This window comes from Bubalus bubalis, chromosome 1, assembly GCF_019923935.1.
Source record: "Bubalus bubalis isolate 160015118507 breed Murrah chromosome 1, NDDB_SH_1, whole genome shotgun sequence".
NCBI lineage: Eukaryota > Metazoa > Chordata > Mammalia > Artiodactyla > Bovidae > Bubalus > Bubalus bubalis.
In genome coordinates, this window is record NC_059157.1 from 36136738 (window position 1) to 36155409 (window position 18672).

Consider the following 18672-nt stretch of genomic DNA (forward strand, 5'->3'; position numbering starts at 1 on the left):
GCTGCTGGTCTCAACTATGAATGATCTGACCTGCTGCAGCACCGTAGTTAGTACTTGTCAAAAGATAAGACTCCAAGTCATGAGTGAAACCACGTGTCCACCCCCAGTAGTCACCACCACATCAGGATGATCTTTCATTTTGCCTCCCACATCTTACAGTGTCTCTCCGTGGAAGAATATAACCTGAGACCTGTTCTGAAAAAACAGAATTGAAAATTGAATTTCCAAGAAATTCAATGAGTGAATTCAAGAGTGAGAATATTTCTGAAGATCAACAAACTGTACCTGGTAAGTCCACCCTCTTGGACAATTAGTTTTATGTACATCTTCTACTCTTAGTTACACTGCCAGCCATTGGTATTAATGTCATATTTGCCAAATAAGGTGTCAGGAAGACGTACCCATTATGAATCCTAAAATAAGAGACCAAACCTTCTTATAAGTCTCTGCGTTTGCTGTGATGTGTTTTCATCTGCTAGCCCAACCATCATCCCTTTAGATAACATATATCTTAAGGAGTGCCATCACGAATTCATCTTATGTACAATATTAGTATATGAGGATGATATTCTGCAAACATTTATACTGATTGTTACAAAGTTGTAGCTGATATTTCTAAGTTCTTTTTTCTAGTACCAATTTCAGCTAGAGCCTCATCAAATTATGGTTCTTAATTTCATAGATTGAGCCTAATAATTATTAAAAATTCTGAGTCATTAATGATCTTACTTATTTGAGGGTGCTGTGGTCTTTCATTAACTTGTAGTACTGAACAGGCACGTCCGCTAACAAGACTACCAGAGAACTACCTGAATTCCAGACATTCTTCTTCTTGAGCCAGTTTTATAGTAGCAATTCCATTTTCCCTTTGATAAACAGGATCAATCAACTTTGATCCCCATTTGTTGCTGATTGATGAACCTTAAGCTACAATATGGTAGCCTCAACTTGTGATTCAGGGCAACCACTGTTGTTATTCCTGGTGGAAACATCTCTAGATCTTTGGGATTTAAGACATAAATTAGTGGTGTCTTTGCTGAAATGCTTATGCTTTCCTTCTATATCCACAGTTATTTTATAATCCATATCTATTATGGATTTATATCCATATCTATACAGTTATTATTTTATAATAACTGTATTTTAAAATACAGTTATTTTATAATCCATATCTATTGATTCTGCCATCAGGAGTGACTAAGAACCTATTTTTGCTTAATATTTTGTATTTTTGGTCTTCATTTAGATGTTGTGTTTTCTTATGACCCTGGATATTATTGATTGTGTGCTAAGCATTTTAGTTGAAATATTATTTTTAAAATAATTGTCAAAAATGTTGGGTGAGGTCATATCTTCTAGAGAGAATTTGTTAACCTCTTTCAGGCACCTGAGGACATTAGAAACACATGATTAATCTAACCCAATGTCAGGACATGAGTTTTTTGGAGTCACTGATATAACTCAGAGAATCTACATAAGGGCTTATTTGCTTCCGTCTCTAATTACCCTCAGTATACAGCACTTTAAAGCCTTATATTTAAATAAAGGTGGGTTACAGTGCTGCAAAGTTAGCACAATCTGTAGCCCAGCTCCCATCCTGCTAGTTGTAGAAGATTGAAGGTATCTGTTCCTTCTCTGAGTTGCTTGTCTTGCTTTCATACTGGGCAGAATGATCCCAAAGGCTTGGTTCATCTCACTGATGCCCATTGTATTCCCCATCTTAGCCTCGTAATTCCTTTTTATACCATTATGTATTTTGATTCTTTCAGGAATCTATTTTAGCTATATCATTCAAATTTCTTATTTTGTTTTGAATACAGATTTATTTTGAGTTGGCTAGTTTATTATTACTGTAATCAAAGGACTCCCATTCCATTGTTTTATTCAGGGTATTTTTTTTTTTTTCTGATAGAGAAAACTTGAAACTTTGACTCTTGGGACTTAAGGCCATTTCTAAAATTATTTTATTTTATGTTTATTTTTTAATTTAATTTATTTATTTAGAGAGTAGTGATGACTACTCTCTAGTTGGGCGCTCAGCCTTCTCATTGCGGTGGCTTCTCTGGCTGCAGGGTACAGGCTCTATAGTACATGGGCTTCAGCGGTTGTGGCACACAGGCTTAGCTGCCCTGTGGCATGAGGAATCAATCTTCCAAGACCAGGGACTGAACACATGTCCCCTGTACTGGCAGGTGGATTCTTAACCACTGGACCACCAGGGAAGTCCCGGTTTCCGCAATGATTTTATCCTAAAAGTTCTTAAAAGTCTTAGCCACAAGAAATAAAATAATAAAACATAAATTCTTTGATCATAAGCAATGCTGATTAAAGTTTCATGATGATGAATAAGGCATTTAATAAATATATGAGTGGTGCTGTTGGCGGAAATCATAGAGGTAGAAGACGTATCAATAGTTACACACCAAGGATGTGTCTATTTTACTATGGACAAATTACTGCTCCATCCATGATGGAAGAATTCCAAGTAATCAATCTTAATTTGCAGCCAGTTGGCTGTTCTTTCCCTCCAAAGGATGATGCCATAGCAAGAAGTCAGCAGTAGTCTCTGTTGTCGACAGATTGCATATGCAGTAGTAATGTCAGCCAAATCAACCTTGTTAAGGCAAGGATTGTGCAATCATTTTACCTCCGCTGCCATGGCTGTGTTTTTCATGTGTCCCTTCAGTGAAAACTAGGTCAGTTGGAAAAGGAGGGAGATAAACCTTCACTGAATGGATCATTTCCATCCACCTGATCACTAAGAGCTTGATTTGTAAAAGATTCACTTTGATGATCCAGCTCATGGTAATATAAGGTTTGTACACTCAGTTCTTACACTGAGCATCCGTTCATTTACCTTGTGTTTATTCCTCTAGTGATGGTCCTTCCAAATCTGTTACGGTCATCTGAGCCACTCTCCATATATTAATGTTAATGTAACTCCAACACTTTAGTAATCTCTTCTTGTAGACAGATTAATTACCCAAATCTCTCAACTGGGAGTTTCATCGTGACCCACTGTCATTCAGGAATATTCCTTTGAGCACTTATGTGACCAACCAGTGTTATTTTGGGCTGTGTCAGCATACTATTGTGGAATGATCATGAACAAAATGCCAGTTTGCATTTCCAGTCTGACTGGTCATAGAGAATTCCACAGTAAGCCACAGGTTTGGGTTGAGGTAGATGTGGGAGATGTGGTCACTGAAAAATAGCAGAGAGTACAGGAGTCTGAACCATTGCTTACAAGACTTTATTTGCCTTCTGAAACAGTTTAGGTCCGATATTTTGTATTGCACTTATACTTGGTAATGGAGTACTTAACCTTAACCTCATGCCTTCATAGATTAGATTATATGTATGTTGTGATAGGGAGGTCAGACCACAAGGTTGCTTAGTGACTTGAGGTCAAGCCTTCTGCCCCTACCAGTGCCCATCATTAAGGCAGAAACTGCTGTCAAAGGAGAATATATACTGGAAGATAAAAGCATGCTTTCCCCAACTTTGATATATGTCTTATAAGATCTTGCCAGAGGCTCTTTATACCCACCATGTCTGCCACAGATACTTGTAATATCTTTGATCTGGTTTACAAAATGCAAGAGGCTTGGTATTAATAGTTTCTAGCAGCCATATAGTTTATTCACTAAATTACTCAAATTAGGACACTATCTTATGTTACATGACTTCCCAGGTGGCATTAGTTGTAAAGCATCTCCCTGCCAATGCAGGAGATGCAAGAGAAGTTGATTGAAGGTCGTTGGAATAGGAAATGGCAACCCACTCCAGCATTCTTACCTGAAGAATCCCATGGGCAGAGGAGCCTGGTGGGCCATAGTCCATGGGGTCACAAAGAGTCAGACACGACTGAGCAGACACAGACACAGGCACAGGCACAGACACACATACACACACACAGCTACATTATATAACTTTCACAATACAGAGAAACGTGTCTCTTTCATAGAGTTAAAAGGTGAAAATTGCAAAACACTTCTCTTGTTTGTTTTTATCTTTAGAGAAACAATATTAACATACTCCAAATAACTAGATTCATAGAACCTTCCATAAGTTGGTTGGCCCTTGGTTTTCATTTGATTTTCACTCTTCGATAAGACCATTTTGTAACTAAATAGAATAAAATAGTCATCATTTCATGATTAACACATCTAATCATCATGTGATCAATATGGCAAATAGTATCATGTCCAAACTGATATCAAGTGATCAAGATACCTTAAGACTAGTCTTTGACAGTGATGGGGATGACACAGCCCTGAGCACTGAGAAATTACATACACTTACAGGGCTTCCCTGGTGGCTCAGATGGTAAAGAATCTGCCTGCAATGCAGAAGACCCAGGTTCAGTCCCTGAGTCGGCAAGATCCCCTGGAGAAAGGAATGGCAATCCACTCCAGTATTCTTGCCTGGAGAATCCCATAGACAGAGGAGATTGGTGGACTACAGTCCATGGTGTCACAAATAGTCACACATGACTGAGTGACTAATACAACAACAACAACATTGCTACCAAAAGAAGGAAAACCACATGTCATGTGTCTCTTGCTTGGTATAGATAATAAAGCATTTTTCAAATAGATGCTTTCATTGCAGGTTCCAAAGTTTGCATTAATTTGCACTTGCAAAGATAAGACATGGGTGCAACTGGAATGCTTCCTGGTACATAATGGCATTGCATTGCCATTCTCTAAGATACATTTGCCTATTCAAAGGCTAATAAGAAAATTAAGTAGACACATCATAGAAATCATCACATTTTGAAAATGTCTTTGAACATTCCTTTACATTTGAAATTCCTTGAGAAATGTGGTGTTGAATTTAGCTGACTTTTGAAAAGGAGAAGTTCCATTAGGTCTCCCTGAAACTTGAAGTCACAAACCATAAGTTCTGTGGGTTATGGGACTGATTACTGGCTAGTCATATGGGATTGGCCAAGAAGTTTGGTTGGGTTTTTCTGTGACATCTTATGGAAAAGTTTGAATGCACTTTGTTGGCCGACCCAGTGTAAGACATGAGCCTGGGGACATGCTTCATGCCTTTCCTTGGGGGGAGCTGATTGCATCATTCTCTCTTCATCATTAAGCGGGCTGTCTGTGGTCCTCTGTCCTCTCCCCAGTCTCTAAGTCAACAGATGATGCATGACCATGAGGAACAGATTTCAGTGAGTGTAAAACCCTTCCTTTGTGTAGGACTTCCAGTTATCACTAGCACGCTGAGCACACTCAGCCTTAATATTCTGGCTGGTTTGTTCGTCCCCTCTTCCAGAGCAGCCACGTCTTCCTCTCCTGCTGTGCCACAGGTAGGACCCTTTTTCTTTCAGCCTCTCCTCCAGAGATATCAATACTCTGTCCTTGGTATTCAGTTGTCATTGCATTAGGACTCTCAGCTGAGTTTTTGCATATTATCTTTTATTCCCCTCTTTAGATGGTAAGATTGCATGACTTTGATGTTTCCTACTACAAGTAACACTTTTAATACATGACATAAGAGGCTAACAAAATCATTGGAAAACGTGAAAAGTGCAAAAATACAGAAGCTTGGGGGTTGCAGGGTAGCTGCTCCACCAGCCTTAGCCGTGTTTGTGCTAAAGTAGATGATTCACAGCTAGGCATCCAAAATCCACAGGCAGCATCCCAAGTCAGCAAGTCGCAGACACCCATGCATCTCATTGCAGTGGCCACTTGAGAATAATCTCTTTCACCTTCCTAAAGCCACAGAGTTGGCAGTGTCTGTCTATAACCTCCCTGGCAAGACACACTTGCAAGTGAAGCACTCAGGTTTATACCTCTGCATACAGCAGAGAGTTTATAGATTGGTATGAAATATGCTGAGTGCCCACAAATAGTATCTGGCACATCTCAACTCATTCAATTGTAATTTCCAGTATAAGCAAATGATTAAATCTCTGAATATGTATTTATATAGCTGATCTTTTGAATAAATGTTACATGTTCCGTAATCCCTAATTTATATTTAGAGTATGCTGTAAATGGCACTGAAAATATCAAATGATAAACCATTTTTCTTTTAATAATACCAAATGAAAACTGTAGAGGAAACTCGTGCTAAGCAATGGTTGAAAGTAGGAATATGACAGCAATCATATTAATACATGGAATTCTACAACGTAATAGCTATTGGTAACTATGCATTTTTAATGAAATAATTAAATGGACTATAAAATGCTGTATGGTAAACATGGTGGTTACTTTGCTAGATTCTGTGGGTTAAATATTGTAATTTTATAGCAACTATTTTTTCTCTTCAGAGTTAGTGCTATGAAGTCCAATACATCCTTCACATCAATGTGCTGTAATTTCTTAGACATACAGCTCTGAGTGAATAATACCCAATGATACAAATGAATTAGTTACTGATGATAAAACAACTGGGATCTCAAAATACCATCACCCTGAGTGAAAGAAGCCAGGCATAGAAAGTATTACTATCTGATTCTATTCACATTAAATTCAAGGAAAGACCAATATAATCTGCCATGACAGAAACCAGATTAGTGGCTGTTTAGGACTACAGGGTTTTTAGGCTGTTTAGGACTAAACAGGCTGTTTAGGACTGCTAGTGACTATATGCCACCCGACTCCAGTACTCTTGCCTGGAAAATCCCAGGGACGGCGGAGCCTGGTAGGCTGCAGTCCATGGGGTCGCTAAGAGTCGGACACGTGAGCAACTTCACTTTCACTTTTCACTTTCATGCATTGGAGAAGGAAATGGCAACCCGCTCCAGTGTTCTTGCCTGGAGAATCCCAGGGCTGGCGGAGCCTGGTGGGCTGCCGTCTATGGGGTCGCACAGCGTCAGACACGACTGAAGCGACTTAGCAGCAGCAGCAGGACTACAGGGAGGAGAAGGGGATGACAGAGGATGAGATAGTTGGATGGCATCACCAACTCAATAGACATGAGTTTGAGTAAACTCTGGGAGTTGGTGATGGACAGGGAGGCCTGGCGTGCTGCTGTCCTTGGGGTCGCAAAGAGTCAGACACGACTGAGCGACTGAACTGACTGAGGACTACAGTGAAGACAGGATTGACTGAGAAGATGCAGGAACGAACTTCTGAAGTGATGGGAACTTGATTTGGGAGGTGGTGACATGGGTGTATATATTTACCGAGATGCGTTGAAATGTACATCTCAGTGAGTGCACTGTAATATAAATTAAACTTCAACGAACTATGTTAAAATTTTAAAAAACCACACAAATAGATAAGAGAAAGAACTGTCATATTGACATGATGTGTCAAAATCATTTCTCTGAAGGAAGAAATTTAAAGGTGACTGAAAGGTGATATCCTATCAGTGATAGGAGGCAAGATTACAGTTTTTCAGGAAAACCTTCTGTTAGGAGATGCTTCTGAGAGTGAGACGTTTACCTGGATGACTGTTGTCATCAAGTCTTCGTTTGGAAGAAGTGAAGAAGTTTTTCCTTTGAGACTTAGAGAAATTAAGAAGGAAGAGACAGGTCGATGGAGATCCTTCCTTTTATAAATGACGCTGTTTCTCACAGCCTGAGTGGCAACTGAGCTTGGGCAGGAAGCAGGTTTCTGAGCCCTACCGCTGTTCCCCCAGCCTCCTGTGCCCTCAGGAGTCAGAGCACCGCGTGCAGCAGGAATAAGCACGTGCTTTGGTGCCCATGGACCAGCATGAGAACCTCCCCTTGCCACCTACTAGCTTTGTGACTTTGGCTAAGTTACTTAAATTCTATTGGATCCAGTTTATTTATTAGCAAATGAGAGAGATCCTTGCAGTACTAACGGGGTCCCAGGTATCAAGCACCTACTGCAGTAGTTGGCCCACAGAAAGCACAGTGTTAATAGTATTAACAGGTATCGCTATGCTGCAGTAGTAGAAACCAAGCTTCATGGGTCTCTTCTATTAATATTTGCTCTCATTTATGTTTGGTAAGAAAACTTAAAATTCAGATAGGCTCTCCCTGTTATAACCCTCTCATTCTTATCCCCTGTTAAGTATATACCATGAATTTATTTATTCCTTCTTCAGTACAGCACAGCTCCAAATGTGTTTACATATTATTCCATATCTAATGTGTTCTATGGAAATCTTACCATAGTGATAACTGATGTACATCCAACCACAGTTTAACTTTTTATTAAAAAGAAAACTCCAGTAGGTCATCCAGGTTCCACTATGAGCAACTTATTTATAGCCTCATTGCCGACATGAAAAATGTGTTGATATTAAATTCCACTTGTAAATAAACATGCCATAAATTTAAAATAAAGCATATTTTAAGGGAAAGAAAAACACGGATAGGCTCTATCAGTCTTCTCACCTCACCTGGTGTTATTGTTTCTGACAGCTGGGGTCTGGCTGCTTTTGGACTGCTCAAAATCCAGTAAGCAGACCAGGTTGGTGGAAAGGAACTGAAGTGAAAGTCACTCAGTCCTGTCCAATTCTTTGCAACCCCATGGACTATACACTCCATGGAATTCTCCAGGCCAGAACACTGGAGTGGGTAGCCTTTCCCTTCTCCAGGGGATCTTCCCAACCCAGGAATCAAAGCCAGGTCTCCTGCCTTGCAGGCAGATTCTTTACCAGCTGAGCCACCAGGGAAGCCCAAGAATACTGGAGTGGGTAGCCTATCCCTTCTCCAGGGGATCTTCCCAACCCAGAAATTGAACCAGGGTTTCCTGCATTGCAGGCAGATTCTTTACCAATTGAGCTATCAGGGAAGCCATGGTAGAAAGGAGAGTTTGCTTTATTTCAGATGCTGGCAACTGGGGGGTCATGGGGGAGGGCAGACATCTGTTCAGAGGCAGATTCCCCCCACTGACGACCTAGTGGGACAAGAGTTTTTAATGGCAGGGGAGGGGCTACATGCAGAAACAGCACAGTCAGCTCTGACAGTCATCTTGAAATTGGTCATTGGTGGTCTGAGCGGTGTCATTTTGCTTGTTTTAGTTACAGTTAGTCTTCAGTTCCAGGGTAAGTTGGTTTCCATTCTTTGAGGCCAATTCTTGGCTTATGTCATGGCTACAGTCTTGTCATCATTTAGTTAACTTCTTCACCTGGTGGGGGTTTCAGTATCTGCGAGACAGCTATCAGGACATGGCTTGGGATATTATTTATGGACCATGCTGCTGCTGCTGCTGCTAAGTCTGACTCTGTGCGACCCCATAGATGGCAGCCCACCAGGCTCCCATACCTGGGATTCTCCAGGCAAGAACACTGGAGTGGGTTGCCATTTCCTTCTCCAGTGCATGAAAGTGAAAAGTGAAAGTGAAGTTGTTCAGTGGTGTCTGACTCTTAGCGACCCCATGGACTGTACCTACCAGGCTCCTTGGTCCATGGGATTTTCCAGGCAAGAGTGCTGGAGTAGGGTGCCATTGCCTTCTCCACTATGGACCATAAGGAGGAACTAAAGGTCTTGGCTTTGCTTAGTGACTATTTTATTATTATTTGATCTCCTTTGACTGTTTTCCTTTGTTTCTGCATGTTCACACTTCTGTGATTAAACTTATTCTTTGACTACAGTTTTCCATTAAGAAAAGGCAGACAGAGAGCATGGTGGGGGTGGGGGTGGTGGCATGGACCACAGGGTCCTGCTCCCTTTCATTATGAGTTACCCAAAGGTCTTTGTGCAACATCTTTCTTGTATGATCCCTAAATCATTTTCAGGAGAAAAATCACACAGCAAGTGTATGCTAACAATGGAAATCATGCTGAGCTTGACAGTTCCCCTCTCAGAGATGTGCACATCCTAATTCCTGGAACCTGTGAGTACACTATCTTGCACAGTGGGGTTAAATAAAGGTAGTAATTTAATGATGGGAGATAAGGTTGATGCAGGTGGATTCAACAGGATCAAGCCTTCTAAGAGGGAGGGGGTGGCTCAGAGCCTTGGGCTGAAGCAAGATGGTGCGTGACGGGAAGATGGGGCTGGCAGGCAGAGAGAAAGTTCTTGTGCAGAGCCCCCCGGAGGAACCAGCGCTGCCCAGCACCCTGATTTCCCACGTCTGAAGGTAGGAATTCACTTTCCTTGTGCTGTGACGCTCTGTTTGCGGTGGTTTGTTGCAGCAGGGAGGGGAAGCTGATGCCGGCGTGTCGGGGAGCCTGGGGCTGCTCCGCGGAGTTTCCGAGGACGCCCCTGGAGACCGCGGGCCCCCCTGAGGATGCTCACGGGCCTGGCCCTGGTCCCCCGGTTTCTCTGAGCGTCTGGAACCGTGTGTCCCACCACCTTCCCGTCCTGTAGCTTCACAGGGAGAGGGCGTCTCCTCTCCTCTGCGGACAAACTGGCAGAATAAAAACCGCGTCGCCTCTAACTGTTCATGTGTTAAATGTGTCCTGTTGGTTACGAGGGTCTTGCTGACTTGGCCAAGGATGACCCAGGGCAAACTCATCACTGCTAGTGGGATGAGCATAAAAGTCTGTACGTTTTACTGCAGCTCGAAATAGAGAGCCAGGGTTTGAATCTCTTTTCTCCAAACCTATAAGCACATATTGGTCACTTAGGACTTCGGGAGGAGAAGGTAAAATGGTTTCTGTTTAGAAAAGTGAAATTTAAGGTGAACACGTGCCACATCATTCTTGGAGGCCAAAGTTGTTTACAATAGCAACTACCTTTTTTGGAAGAACTGTTCATTGGATCCTAGTATCTATATATTTTGCTGCCTTGCAAGGTATCTGAGGGCGATTTTCTTCAGACTAATGGTTGTGTGGAGAGCACTGCAGGTTGATTCGCTTTAAGGATAATGAAACACTCAATTAAAATAAAAATGCTTGTGTAATGGCTATCATCACAAAGGGATGTTTTACAGAGAAAGAAAGCTATATTTGAAAAATCTATTTTGAGTTTCTTTGTGTGTGTGATTCTCAATGTAAGCAGCAGCACAGAGCAGATGATGACCTTAAAACATTCCTTTGTTTGCAGGTGAATGAATCAATAGATGGAAATTCTTAACAATACTTGTTTCAAGGTTCTCTGAATTTGGTAACTATCCGGAAGGAGTTTCAGTTGTAACAGTAATGGGAGGAATCATAAACTTGTAAAATAGGGTAAAATCAAATAGAACTGTCTTTATGGAGTGGAAACCAGGAAGCATTAAGTCACAGCCTCAGAAGCTCTGTGACAGTTGCTGAGCTCTGGCTGAGGGTAGAGAGGAATCACCTGGGGGACTTTCAAAGTCCTACACCTGATTCCTACAGCAGAGACTCAGGCTTAATGGGTGTGGGGTGTGGGGTGTGGGGTGTGGTCTGATGGCTTTTCAAGCCTCTTTCTCCCTGGATGGTTGTAGTAGTTGGCCAGGCCTGCTACCCAGCCCCATTTCTTCCTGGGATCTGAGGCACCGCTGGGTTCTAACCTCACACTATGGACATGTCCCCTGTTGATTACAAAAAGGATAAAACAAAAACACACACACCAACTTTTGGCTGGCAGAGCCTTCAAAGGTTTCAATATGGCATTATTTCCTCCATGAAAGATGAGCAGTGATTCAGCCTAAGCCTATACAGAGAATAGCCACCTTGGTGCTTTTGTAAACTGAATATTGTCAAAACAGAGACACATGGAGAACAGACTTATGGACTTGGTTGTGGGCGGCAGCAGAGAAGTTGAGGGTAGGATGTAAGGAGAGAGTAGCATGGAAACATACATTACCACAGGACCTCAACGCAGGGGCTGATAGCAGCCGAGAGGGGTGGGATGGGGAGGAAGGCGGGATGGAGGTTCAGGTGGGAGGGGGCATAGGTAAACCTGTGGCTGATTCTTGTTGATGTTATGTAGAAACCAACGCATACTGTAAAGCAATTCAGTTCAGTTCAGTTCAGTCACTCAGTCGTGCCCAACTCTTTGCGACCCCATGAATCGCAGCATGCCAGGCCTCCCTGTCCATCACCAACTCCCAGAGTTCACTCACTCACATCCATCAAGTCGGTGATGCCATCCAGCCATCTCATCCTCTGTCGTCCACTTCTCCTCCTGCCCCCAATCCCTCCCAGCATCGGGGTCTTTTCCAATGATTCAACTCTTCACATGAGGTGGCCAAAGTATTGGAGTTTCAGCTTTAGCATCAGTCCTTCCAATGAACACCCAGGACTGTAAAGCAATTACTCTTCCATTAAAAATATACAATTATTTAAAAAAAAGAAAAAGAAAAAAACCCTAAAAACTAAGGCTCTTGCCACCCATTTTTTCTTCTCATAAAAAAAGTCCAGCTGGGATCCAGTAGTGTGTGTGTGGGAGGGTAGATGTTGAACAGCCCTTTCTAGGAGAATCATCCTAATGCTGAGAATCCCATCCTTTATTCTAATGAATCCTCCTTCTTCACACATATCTTATTTACACTGATCTCCAGCATTTTATATTTTATAATGCAAAAATATTTTAACAGGCCTCTAAAATACTTTAATTCAGCTGAGAAGGAAACAAAATGGGAAACACATTTTGCAGATGTGAGGCCATTAAAAGTTATCTTGCTTTAACTGAGAGTACTTTTATCCCCTTAAAATTTTATAGCCTTATGTATTGTAATACTAATTCAATAATCTATTAACATAAATGTCATCATTTTTTAAATGTAATGAATTAATAATGCCAGTCATCTGTGTTTTTTTTTTTTTTTTTCAGTGTGTGCCTGGGCTTTACAACCTAAAAGTTGAGTGATGTCAAGGGATGTACATGGAAAGCTTTGTTGTCTTCTTCTGGGTCAGGCTCATTTTTTTTTAATTAGTTTACTTGATTTGGAGGCTAATTACTCTACAATATTGTCGTGGTTTTGCCATACATTGACATGAATCAGCCATGGGTATACATGTGTCCCCATCCTGACCCCCTCCCACTCTCTCCCCACCCTATCCCTCAGGGTCATCCCAGTGCACCAGCCCTGAACACCCTGTCTCATGCATTAAACCTGGACTGGCAATCTGTTTTACATATGGTAATATACATATTTCAAAGCTATTCTCTCAAATCATCCCACCCTCGCCGTCTCCCACAGAGTCCAAAAGTCTGTTCTTTACATCTGTGTCTCTTTTGCTGTCTTGCATATAAGGTCATAGTAACCATCTTTCTAAATTCCACATATATGCATTAATATGCTGTATTGCTGTTTTTCTTTCTGACTTCACTCTGTATAATAGGCTCCAGTTTCATCCACCTCATTAGAACTGATTCAAATGCATTCTTCTTAATAGCTGAATAATATTCCATTATGTATATGTACCACAACTTTCTTATCCATTTGTCTGCCAATGGACATCTAGGTTGCTTCCATGTCCTGGCTACTGTAAACAGTGCTGTGATGAACATTGGGGTACACATGTCTCTTTCAATTCTGGTTTCCTCGGTGTGTACGCCCAGCAGTGGGATTGCTGGGTCGTATGGCAGTTCTATTTCTTAGTGGCTGAATAGTTGTGTGTGTGTGATGCCTTGAGAGTTCTGAAGGTAAAGGCTGGTTGTAGCTGTTGTTGCTCTTTCTTCCAGCTAGAATGCTCTGAAACTGTCAGAACTGGGGCAGAGTGGTTGTAAGCATCAGTCTCTCCTCTGTTCCTCAAACCAGATGAAATATATAATGATGGAAAGCACAAATACAGAGTGATCAAAAAGAACAAAAGGATTTCTTAGAGAAGCAGGGGCTATGAGACTTTTCTCTTAAGAAAGTAGATGAGATGATACTGAAGAGTGAAATGGTGGAACATATGAAAATTGAGCCTGTTGTTGGGGGGAGGTCCACAGGTGATGGGGCACCTTAAAGGTGGTGTATATCTGGAGGTCCCCAGGAGCCAGAGAGACTTGGGAGCACCTGGCAGGGAGATGAATTGAGGCACCACAGAGGGACCAGTCAGGCTGCTTGACCCTTGTGGGCCCCCTTCTTCCCTTTGAGCCAGGGCCTGAGATGGGGCGTCGGACAAAAGTGGGAGCTGTCCTGGACACAGAGGCAGGATGGTGCTCTGAGTGGCAGCTCATGCCAAGCTCAGGGGGTGGGGTACTGAGGCTTCCTCCTGGAGTGCTTCCCATTTTAGCCCAAGAGTGGAAATAAGAAAGATAAGAAGATGTCAGAGGTGGGTAAAGGATCCAAATAGGGATTCACTGAGAAGAACATAAAAATGTCCAACTCAGGTGTGGTTGAGCATTGTTCCATATCTAGAAACTAAAATTTGAAAACATACACACACACACAATAAAACATAGTGTATTAGCCAAATTCCAAGTCTGACAAATAAGAATGGTAAGGATAAAGGGAGAAATTTTACTCTCCTGTTACTGGTAAAGGTGAGAATTATCATGGACACTTTTGAGAAAACTGGCAATATCTAGTAAAGTTAAATGTGTAACACATGTGTTCAGCTACTTTATTTCTGTACATAAAACTTGTAACTTCCTAAAATGATACAAAAATGTTCATTGCCAAGTGTCTGTAATGAATAAATGAACAAAAATCTTAAGTGATCATGAAAAATACAATAGATGTGCCATACTGTCATAAAATACTATTCATTAAAAGAATTCATTAAACTGACTTTTATCAAAATAGAATAAAATATAAAGAACTGAATAAAAGCAAAATGCGGTTGAATATGTATTATAATTATGTAAATAAAGCAGCATAAGATATGACAAAGTTGTATTTGCTGAAACATATTAAGCAATGTAGTTATATTAAGGAATGTAGCTCCTACATTCCCCTTAAACATGGTTAAACTTTGTTTCCATTAGTAACTTGTTGAACGAGTTAATCTGTACCTAACTATGTTTACTTTTTTATTTTCTGAACTTAACCTTTAAGGACTTATTTCCACCTCTATTCAAATCACTCTGCCAATGACTGTGACCTTCATCTTATTAAATACATTGATTTTTGTCATAGTCCATGATTTTTCTGATTTTTTACTCCACACTATTTAACACAAGTGACTGCTGCCTCATTTTTGAAATTTATATGACTTATTTTCCAAGATACTATACTTTTTTTTTTGCAGAAACCTCAATTCTCCTTCCAATTTTGTCATTATTTTTTTTAAATATTTTAAAATTTTTTATTGGAGTATAGTTGCTTTACTATGTACAGCAAAATGAATCAGCCATACATAAACACACACTGCCTCCCTTTTGGACTTCTTTCCCATCCAGGTCACCACAGTGCATTAAACAGAGCTCCCTGTGCTATACAGTAGCTTCTCTTTAGTTCTCCTTTACACATAGTATCAATGGTGTATGTGCGTCGATCCCAACCTCCCAATTCCTCCCATCTTCTCTTCCCCCCTTGGTATCCATACATTTGTTCTCTACATCTGTGTCTCTCTTTCTGCTTTGCAAGTATGATCATCTGTACCATTTTTCTAGATTCCACATATATGCATTAATGCACGATATTTATTTTTCTCTTTCTGACTTACTTCACTCTGTATGATCTTCTCTAGGTCTATTCACACCTCTACAGATGACCCAATTTCATTCATTTCTATGGCTGAGTAATGTTCCATTGTGTATATGTGCTATATCTTTATTTCTCTGTTGATGGACATATAGACAATATTGTTGTTCCCATGTCCTGGCTATTGTAAATAGTGCTGCTTTGAACACTAGAGTGCATGTATCTTTTTGAATATCATTTTTTTTTCTGGGCATATGCTCAGGAGTGGAATTACAGGATCATATGGTAGTTCTATGTTTAGGTTTATAAGGAACCTCCATAGTGTTTTCCATAGTGGTTTCACCAGTTTACATTTCCACCAACAATCCATGAGGGTTCCTTGTTCTTTACACCCTCTCCAGCATTTATAGTTTGTAGATTTTTAAATGATGGCCTTTCTGAATGATGTAAGTTGATACCTCATTTTAGTTTTGATTTGCATTTCTCTAATAATTAATGGACTGTAAGAAACACAAGCTGGAATCAAGATTGCCGGTAGAAATATCAATAACCTCAGATATGCAGATGACACCACCCTTATGGCAGAAAGTGAAGAAGAACTAAAAAGCCTCTTGATGAAAGTGAAAGAGGAGAGTGAAAAAATTGGCTTAAAGTTCAACATTCAGAAAATGAAGATCATGGCATCCGGTCCCATCACTTGATGGGAAATAGATGGGGAAACAGTGGAAACAGTGTCAGACTTCATTTTTTTGGTGCTCCAAAATCACTGCAGATGGTGACTGCAGCCATGAAATTAAAAGACACTTACTCCTTGGAAGGAAAGTTATGACCAACCTAGATAGCATAATGAAAAGCAGAGACGTTACTTTGCCAACAAAGGTCCGTCTAGTCAAGGCTATAGTTTTTCTTGTGGTCATGTATGGATGTGAGAGTTGGACTGTGAAGAAGGCTGAGAGCCAAAGAATTGATGCTTTTGAACTGTGGTGTTGGAGAAGACTCTTAAGAGTCCCTTGGACTGCAAGGAGATCCAACCAGTCCATTCTGAAGGAGATCAGCCCTGGGATTTCTTTGGAAGGAATGATGCTAAAGCTGAAACTCCAGTACTTTGGCCACCTCATGTGAAGAGTTGACTCATTGGAAAAGACTCTGATGCTGGGAGGGATTGGGGGCCGGAGGAGAAGGGGACAACAGAGGATGAGATGGCTGGATGGCATCACTGACTCGATGGACGTGAGTCTGAGTGAACTCTGGGAGTTGGTGATGGACAGGGAGGCCTGGCGTGCTGCGATTCATAGGGTCGCAAAGAGTAGGACACAACTGAGCGACTGAACTGAATGTTACTCAGCCTTAAAAATGAATTAATGCCATCTGAAATAATGCAACATGGATGGACATAGGGATCATCATACTAAGTGAAGTAAGCTAGGCAGAAAAACAAATTATCATATGATATTACTTACATGTAGACTCTACCAAAATGATACAAAGGAACTTTTTATAACACAGAAATAGACTTACAGAAAATAAACTTATATTTTACTATTAATATATGGGAAAGGAGTAGGGAGGGATAAATTAAGAGTTGGGGAATAAAATATACACACTATTACTATTATATTTCAAATACATAACCAACAAGGACCTAATGTATAGCATAGGGAACTATACCTGATACTTTTAGTAACTTATAATGGAAGAGAACGTAAAAAAAACAAAGCATATTATTTATATATGTATAACTGAATCACTTTGCTGTACATCTCAAACTAACAACATTGTAAATCAACTATTTCGATTTATGAAAAATCTTAGGAAATCCAGAAACCATGTCCTGGTTTATAATTTGGATTTAATTTGCCTAATGACTAATCATGTTGAGCATCTTTTTCTGTGTCTTTTTGCCATCCATTTTTTTTGGTGAAATGTCTTTCACATACTTATCTACCTTAATATTAGGTTTTTTTTATTGCTGTGTTTTGAGCATTCTTTTTTTCTGGAATCAATTTATCAGATAAATACCTTGCAAAAATTTTCTGACTGTGGTTTGCCATTACATTTTATTTAACTATATATTGTGAAAATAAAAATATTTGAAATTTTGATAAAGCTCATGCTACCAATTTGTTTCTTGGATTATTTTTAATTATCATACTTAAGTCTTTGCCAGCCCAATTTCAAGGTTTTAACTTCAAAAGCTTTTATAGTTCTAGGTTTTACCTTTAAGTATATGATCCATTTTGATTTAATTTCTATATATTGTACAAGATAGGAAACAAAATCACATTTTCTTCACCAGGACATACAACTTTTTAACAATATTTGTGGAAACCCTATTCTTTCATCACTGAGTTGCCTCTGAATTTTCATGAAAAATCAGTTATTCATGTGTGTGAATCCACTTCTAGATTTCTTATTGTTTCATTGATCTCCTTGTTTATACTGAGGCCAGTAACAAACTTTTACTGTGATTTTTTTGTTCTTATAATCAGATAATGCTTTCCAGTATTTGTTCTTTCAGAGTTGTTTTGCCTGTTTTAATTACTTGGATTTTCATATGAATTATAGAATTTAATTGGAGTTATTGAACCTACTGGCACAAAATCTTTCATGATACTCCTTTGAAATTCTGTTAATGTTTGTAGAATATGACATATTTGTAGTTATATTCTTTTAAATCTCACACAGTTAAATTGAGTTTTATCCTTCTTCTTTTCCTAGCTAAACTGACTAGACTCTTACCAGATTGTTATTTGAGTTAGTTTGTGGGTACACTGATTTTTTTTTCCCCGTATTTTTCTTCTTCTATCTGTTCAGATTACCAGTTCATTTTCTCCGCTCATTTGGGTTTAATTTGCTCTTTTTCTAGTTGCTTAAAATAGAACATGAGGTCATGAATTTGAGTTTTGTTTTCTTCGAATACAATTCTGTGGTCCAAATTTCTGCCTGAAATTTGGTCAGTTGTATGTTAAAGTGTATATACTAGCCAGACACTTATGTTGTGCTTCCATTTACATTGAGGTCAGAATATTTCAAACTTCCTTTTTTATTTTTTTGCAATGACACAAGTTTTTTAGAAGTGTTATTTCATTTTCAGCTACTTAAGGATTTTTCAGAAAATCTTTGTTAATGATCTGTAATCATGTTGTGGTCAGAACATTCTTTGTAAAAATGCTCTTAAATTTTAGACTTTTGTTCTGTGGTCTTGGGTTTGATTCTATGTACACTTGAGAAGACTGTATACTCTGCTGAGAAGTTTATTCTAAAATTGACAATTGAGTTGATTTAGTTGGTAGCATTGTTGAAG

General features: G+C 39.9%; 1 long non-coding RNA gene across 2 annotated transcripts in view; it reads left to right on the forward strand.

The window, feature by feature from the left end:
• Positions 1-9653: 9653 nt before the first annotated feature.
• Positions 9654-18672, forward strand: part of LOC123332522 — a 209214-nt gene continuing 200195 nt past the window's right edge. Inside the window, exon 1 of one of the 2 annotated variants that reach the window (XR_006640750.1) lies at positions 9654-10019. This is a non-coding gene — a long non-coding RNA (uncharacterized LOC123332522). The remainder of the gene's footprint in view (positions 10020-18672) is intronic. The other variant, XR_006640748.1, reaches the window with a different exon arrangement.